The sequence below is a fragment of the Pan troglodytes genome, chromosome X (assembly GCF_028858775.2).
Source record: "Pan troglodytes isolate AG18354 chromosome X, NHGRI_mPanTro3-v2.0_pri, whole genome shotgun sequence".
Classification (NCBI taxonomy): domain Eukaryota; kingdom Metazoa; phylum Chordata; class Mammalia; order Primates; family Hominidae; genus Pan; species Pan troglodytes.
In genome coordinates this window covers 118,113,266-118,120,180 of record NC_072421.2, presented here as the reverse complement: position 1 = coordinate 118,120,180, position 6,915 = coordinate 118,113,266, and the positions used below count along the sequence as shown (strand labels likewise).

The 6,915-nt window shown below is 36.0% G+C and overlaps 1 non-coding gene and 1 pseudogene across 1 annotated transcript; both read left to right on the top strand.

The window, feature by feature from the left end:
* The first annotated feature begins 4,190 nt into the window (after window positions 1-4,190).
* LOC112207188 (U7 small nuclear RNA) lies at window positions 4,191-4,239 on the top strand (annotated as a pseudogene).
* A 1,550-nt stretch (window positions 4,240-5,789) lies between these two features.
* On the top strand, window positions 5,790-5,849 carry LOC112207182 (U7 small nuclear RNA). Its single transcript, XR_002941639.1, has one exon. It is a non-coding gene; the product is annotated as a U7 small nuclear RNA (small nuclear RNA).
* Window positions 5,850-6,915: the final 1,066 nt, after the last annotated feature.

Here is a 6,915-nt window from a genome sequence, read left to right as displayed (position 1 = left end):
CCCACCTCAGCCTCCCAGACTGCTAGGATTACAGGCATGAGCCACTGCACCTGGCCTAAAATGTGCTTTTTAGAAGAAAGGAGTGGGATGCAAGAAGCAATGATGACCAAAGTAATTGATGAAATATATTCATATACCTAAATAAGTATTGACTAAAAATAAAAATTACTGATTTTGTTGGGGAAGATTACAATAAGAGTAGCACTAAAATACTAGACAAGCTAACATGGAAGATGGAAGGTAAAAGTTTGGAGTTAAAATGTATTAAGATCTTTGTTTTATTCAAAAGGGGAATAAAGTATATACTAACTTTGGACTGTATGCATATTAAAATTTAAGGGTACCGAGAAATGTCACCCCTAGGTATTTTCCAAGAGGAATGAAAACTAATTCTCACACAAAAGCGTGTATGTAAATGTTTATGGTAGTTTTATTTATAATTGCCAAAAACCTGAAACAACCCAAATGTCCTTCAATTGCTGAATGGGTAAATAATGGTACATCTGTGTAATGGAATACTACTACTCAGCAATATACAGGAATGGACTATTGATACATTCAACAACACAAATAAATCTGCAGTTCATTATTTTAAGTGAAAGAAGCCAAAGTCAAAAGGCTACATAGGGTATAATTCCTACATTACATTATGCAAAAGGCAAAACTAACAGTGGAAAACAGATCAGTAATTAGCATGGGTGGGGGTGAGAGGAGGGATATATAAAGGGGTACTAAGAGGGAATTTGAGGCATGATGAAACTCTTTGGCATCTTAATTGTAGTAGTGTTTACACAGCTCTGCATTTGTCAAAACTCAGAGCTGTACAACAAAAATGAATTATACTGTATATAAATTAAAATATATATTTTTAGGCTGACTCAAAAAGAATTAGAATGTCCAACATCCAAACCAGTAGAAGGGGGAAACATGATCAGTGAAACAGGGAAAGAAGGAAAGAAGCTTAGAAAAAGTAAAGTTAATACAAAGCACAAAAATAACATTGGAGAGATAGTTCCAATATAACTAATCAAAAGGCCCCATACAAATCAGAAAGACAACTTACAGTCTGGGAGAAGACATTCATAGTGCATATAACCAACACAGGATTAATATTCAGAAAATATAAGTAGGTTTCATAAGTCAATAAGAAAGACAGGTAAGTTCAAAAACGAGCAAAGAATATGAATAGGGGATTCACAGAAAAGGAAACCCGAATGACCAATACATTAATAAGATCAATCTCACTATGGTCAGAGGAATGCAGAATAAAACTGTAAGGTATTGTACTTCACATGCATCAGATTACCAAAAATGGAAAAGCCTTACAGCATTAAATGATGGCGGTGATGAGGAATGTAGTCTCATTTATGGTAGGAATATAAATGGGCACAACTACTTTGAAAAGCAATAGTAATATTTAGTAAGATCAAAGCTGCTGACATCTTATGACTGAGTAATTCTAATCTTAGGATATACATCTCACACTATGTTTGAAAAGAAATCTACAAGAATGTTTATTTCTGTATTGTCTGTAGTGAGTATTAAAAAAATGGAAACAAGCTATGAGTGTTCAACAGAATGGATGAATTGTGTTACATTTATAAAATACAGTGTTATATAACAGTTGAATGAATTAGTACTATATGTGTCAACACAGATAAATGTCTAAAACAATGGTGTGCAAAAAAGCACGGGAAAATACATCCACTGTGATACCATTTATTTAATTTTTTAAAAATTTAAAACTAAATTACTTTTTTAAAATTTAAAAATGTTTATAATATTTGAGGACACATGTGAGACGATTTGCTTTACCTAATATCAACAAAGTGAAGAGACAACCCACAGAATGGGAGAAAATATTTGCAAACTTCCCATGTGACCAGGGATTAATAACCAAAGTATATAAGGAGTTCAGACAACTCTAAGAAATATAATCTATTAAAAAAATGGGCAAAAGATTTGAATAGACTTTTCTCATAAGAAGACATATAAATGGCAAACAGGCATATGAAAAGGTGCTCAACATCGCTGGTCATCAGAGAAATGCAAATCAAAACGACAATGGAATATCATCTCACCGCGGTTAAAATAGCTTATATCCAAAAGACAGGCAATAACAAATGCTGGCGAGGATGTGGACAAAAGGGAACCCTTGTACACTGTTGGTGGGAATGTAAATTAGTACAGTCACTATGGAGCACAGTTTGGAGGTTTCTCAAATAGCTAAAAATTGAGCTACCATATGATCCAGCAATTCTGCTGCTGGGTATATACCCCAAAGAAAGGAAATCAGTATATTAAAGAGATATCGGCACTCCTATGTTTCTCGCAGCAGTGTTTACAACAGCTAAGATTTGCAAGTAACCTAAGTGTCCATCAACAGATGACTGGATAAAGAAAATGTGGTACAGATACAAAATGGAATACTATTCAGCCATAAAAAGAATGAGATCCTGTCATTTGCAATCACATGGATGGAACTGGAGGTCATTATGTTAAGTGAAATAACCCAGGCCCTGGAAAACTAACATCACATGTTCTCAGTTATTTGTGGGGTCTAAAAATCAAAACAATTGACCTAATGGACATAAAGAGTAGAAGGATGATTACCAGAGGCTGGGAAGCATAGCGGGGGCCTGGTGGGGAGGTGGGAATGGTTAATGGCTCCAAAAATAAAAATAAAATGAATAAAACCTACTATTTGATAGCACAATAGGATGACTATAGTCACTAATAATTGTACATTTTAAAATAACTCAGTGTAATTGGATTGTTTGTTAACTCAGTGGATACATGCTTGAGGGGATGGATACCTCATTCTCCGTGGTGTGCTTATTTCACATTGCGTGCCTGTATCAAAACATCTCATGTACCCATAAATATACACACCTACTTTGTACCCACAAACATTTAAAAAAAAGAATAAAAGGAATGCTGTAAACAACTTTATGCTCATAAATTCAACAACATAGAAGAACCAATTCTACAAACTATAGGCCACAAACCACAAAAATCACAAATGATCAAAACTGAACCAATATAATCGGAATAGTCCTATAACCATTAAATAAATTGGGTTTATAAATATAAAGCTCTCAAAAAAATAAATCTCCAGGCCCATGTGGTTTTACTGAGAATTCTACCAAACATTTGAAAAAGATTTTACACAATCTCTTCCAGAAAATGAGAAGGAAACACTTCCCAACTCATTTTATAAGGCGATTATTAACCTGATACAAAATTCTAAGACAGTATCGGAAGGAAGGAAGGAAGAGAGGGAGGGAGGGAGGGAGGGAAAGGGAAGGGAAGGAGGGAGGAGAAGGGAAGGGGGAGGGAGGAAGGAGGGAGGGAAGGAAAGGAAGGAAGGAAGGAAAGAAAGGAAGGAAGGGAGGGAGGAAGGAAGGAAGGGAGGGAGGAAGGAAGGAAGGAAAGAAGAAAGGAAGGAAGGAAGGGAGGGAGGAAGGGAGGGAGGAAGGAGCCACAGACCAGTATCTTTTATGAACATAGGCACAAAAACTACTCCACAAAATATTAGCAAATAAAATATAATATTTTATATAAACGACTATACACCATGATCAAGTAGGATTTATTCCAGGTGTTTGTACTTGTCAGGGTTCTCTAGAGAAACAGAACCAGTAGGAGATGAAAAAGAGAGAGAGACACACACACAAGGAATTGAGGAATAGGCTCATGGAATTATGGAGGCTGAGAAGTCCCATGATCTGTCATCTGTAAGCTGGAAACCCAGGAAAACTGTTAGTATAATTTAGTCTGAGCTTGAAAGTTTGAGAACCAGGAAGCCAGTGGTATAAATCCCAGCCAAAGGGCTGGAGAAGATGAGATGAGATGTCTCAATTCAGGCAAGCAAACAGGAAGCAAAAAGGGCAGTTTTCTTCTTTTTCCACCTCTTGTTCTATTCAGGCCCTCAGTGAATTGGATCATGCTCACCCACATCAGGGCAGGCAATCTACTTATTGAGTTCACTGATTCAAATGATAACCTCACCTGGAAACATCCTCACAGACCCAGAAATAATGTTTAATCTAAGCACCCATGGCCAGTCAAGTTGAGACATAAAATTAGCCATCACAGTACAGGCATACCTGGGAAATGATGCAGGTTCAGTTCCAGACCATCACAATAAAGCAAATATTGCAATAAAGTGAGTCACAAAAAGAAAAAGTCAGGTTACAGCTTTTAGAATTTGTCTAGCAGGTTTTCTGGAAAACCTTCACAAAAAAAGGAGAAAGAGTGCATATAAAATGCTTATGTTGATACCATACTGTAGTCTATTAAGTGTGCAATAGCATTATGTCTATAAAACAATGTACATACTTTAAAATATTTTATTGTTAAAACATGCTATCACAGAGACACAAAGTGAGCACATGCTGTTGGAAAAATGGTACTGATAGACTTGCTTAATGCAGGGTTGCTACAAATCTTCAATTTGTAAAAAACATAATATCTGCAAAGCACAGTAAAACAATGTATGCCTGTATTCAAGCGTGGTTCAATACTCAAAAACCAATGTAATTCACCATATCGATAGGCCCAAGAAAGAAAATAATATTATCATATTCATTGACACAGAGAAAACATTTGACAAAATCCAACACCCATTTATATTTAAAAAAAAAAAACCTTTCAGCAAGTTAGCATGATAGGGGAACTACCTTAACTTGATAAAAGGCATCTACAAAAACCCTACAACTAACATCACAGTTAATGGTGAAAGAGTAACTGGCTTCCACCTGTTTAGAAACCAGGCATGGATGTTCACTCTCATCACTCATTCAACATAGTACTGGAAACACAACACAATAAGACAAGAAAAAGAAATAAAAAGAATACCGATTAGAAAGGAAGAATAAATCTGTCCTTACCTGAAGATGGCATGCTTTTCTATATAGAAAAGCCTAATGAATCTACCAAGCAAATAAACAACAAAAAATCCTCTACAACTAATAGGTGAGCTTGAAAGTTTGCAGGATTCAAGATTAACGTGCAAAAGCCAAATGTATTTCTATATATTAACAGAGAGCATGTGGAAACCAAAATGAAAAACACTATACCATTTATAATTGTTCCAAAGAACAGTACATACTTAGATATAAACTTAACAAAACACATACAGGATCTGTATGGTGAAAATTACAAAATACTAATGAAAGAGATCAAAGAAGACTGAAATAAATGGAGTGCCATAGCATATTTATGGATTAGAATACACAACATAGTAAAGATAGCAATTCTTCCCAAACTGATCTATAGATGTAATGCAATTCCTATCAAAATCCCAGCTAGGCTTTTTGTAGAAATAAACAAGCTTATTCTTGAAAAAGAAGAATAAAGTGGGAGGAATTACTGTATTTGATATTAAGCCCTAATATGTAGTTACAGTAATAAAGACCGTGTGATATTGGTGGAAATATACAGATCAATGCAACAGAAGAAAGAACGCATCTGGTTTTTTTTCTTCTTTTTTTATTATGGCAGAGTACATGTAACATACAGTTTGCTATTCCAACTGATTTTTGACAAAGATACAACAGCAAATCAATGGAGGAACGATAGCCTTTTTAACAAATGGTATTGGCACAACTGGACAACTGTAAGCAAAAGAAAATGAACTTCAATCTAAATCTCACACCGTATTAAAAAAAACTCAAAGTGGGCCACAGACTTAGATATAAAATGTAAAACTATAACACTTTTAGAAAAAATATAGGAGAAAATCTATGGGATTTAGGGCAAAAGCATGATTCAAAAAAGGAAAAAGTCAGTGTTACAGCCCTTTTAGAATTTGTCTAGCAGGTTTTCTGGTTTTCCAGAAAACCTCCACATAAAAAGGAAAAAGAAAAAAAGGAAAAAGTAATAAATTAGTATGAATTGAGCATTTTAATGATTCTATTTTATTGCCTTTGTTGGCTTATTAAATATAACTCTCTGTTTTGTTATTTTAGCGGTTGCTTTAGGTTTTATAGTAATACATCTTTAACCTGTTACAGTCCACCTTCTTTTTGTTTGTTTGTTTTGGAAGCAGGGTCTCACTCTGTCACCAAGGCTAGAGTGCAGTGGCACTATCACGGCTCACTGCAACCTCAACCTCCCAGGCTCCAGCGATCCTCCTGCTGCAGCTTCCTGAGTAACTGGGACCACAGGTGCACACCACCACACCTGGCTAATTTTTGTATTTTTTATAGAGACGGGGTTTCGCCATGTTGGCCAGGCTGGTCTTGAATTCCTGGAGTCAAGTGATCCACCCGCCTTAGCCTCCCAAAGTGCTGGGATTACAGGTGTGAGCCACCTCTCCCATCCCAGACCTTTTATATGGCATTAATCCATTCATGAGGCCAAAGCCCTCATGACTTAATCATTTCCCCAAAAACCCCACCTCTTAATACCACCACAGTGGAGATTAAGTTTCACCATGAATTTTGAATGAAGCACATTCAAACCATACCACTATTGTTGCCATGCATTTTTCCTACATGTTATAAACTGCACAATACAATGTTATTATTTTTGTTTTAAGCCAAATATAAAGATCTAAATTATAAGAAAAAAAATCTTGTGCATTTTACCCATGTAGTTACCATATCCAGTGCTCTTCATTCGTTTGTGTAGATTCAGATTTTCATCTGTTATCATGAAGGACATCTTCTAGCATTTCTTCTAGTGGGGTATCTGCTGTTCCTTCCCTTATCCCAACAACAGAGCAGGCCAGTCCCTCCCTACCTCAGGCACATACTCCACAGCCACTAAGAAGGACTAATGCCTGGAAAAGCTCCAACCACTAGCCTTTAACCAACCAATGAAGAAATAAAGATATGGTGACCTGGAGAGAGCACTGGACCTAGGGACACAAGAAGTGAGTTCATGTCTATCTCTACTCACTACATAGTG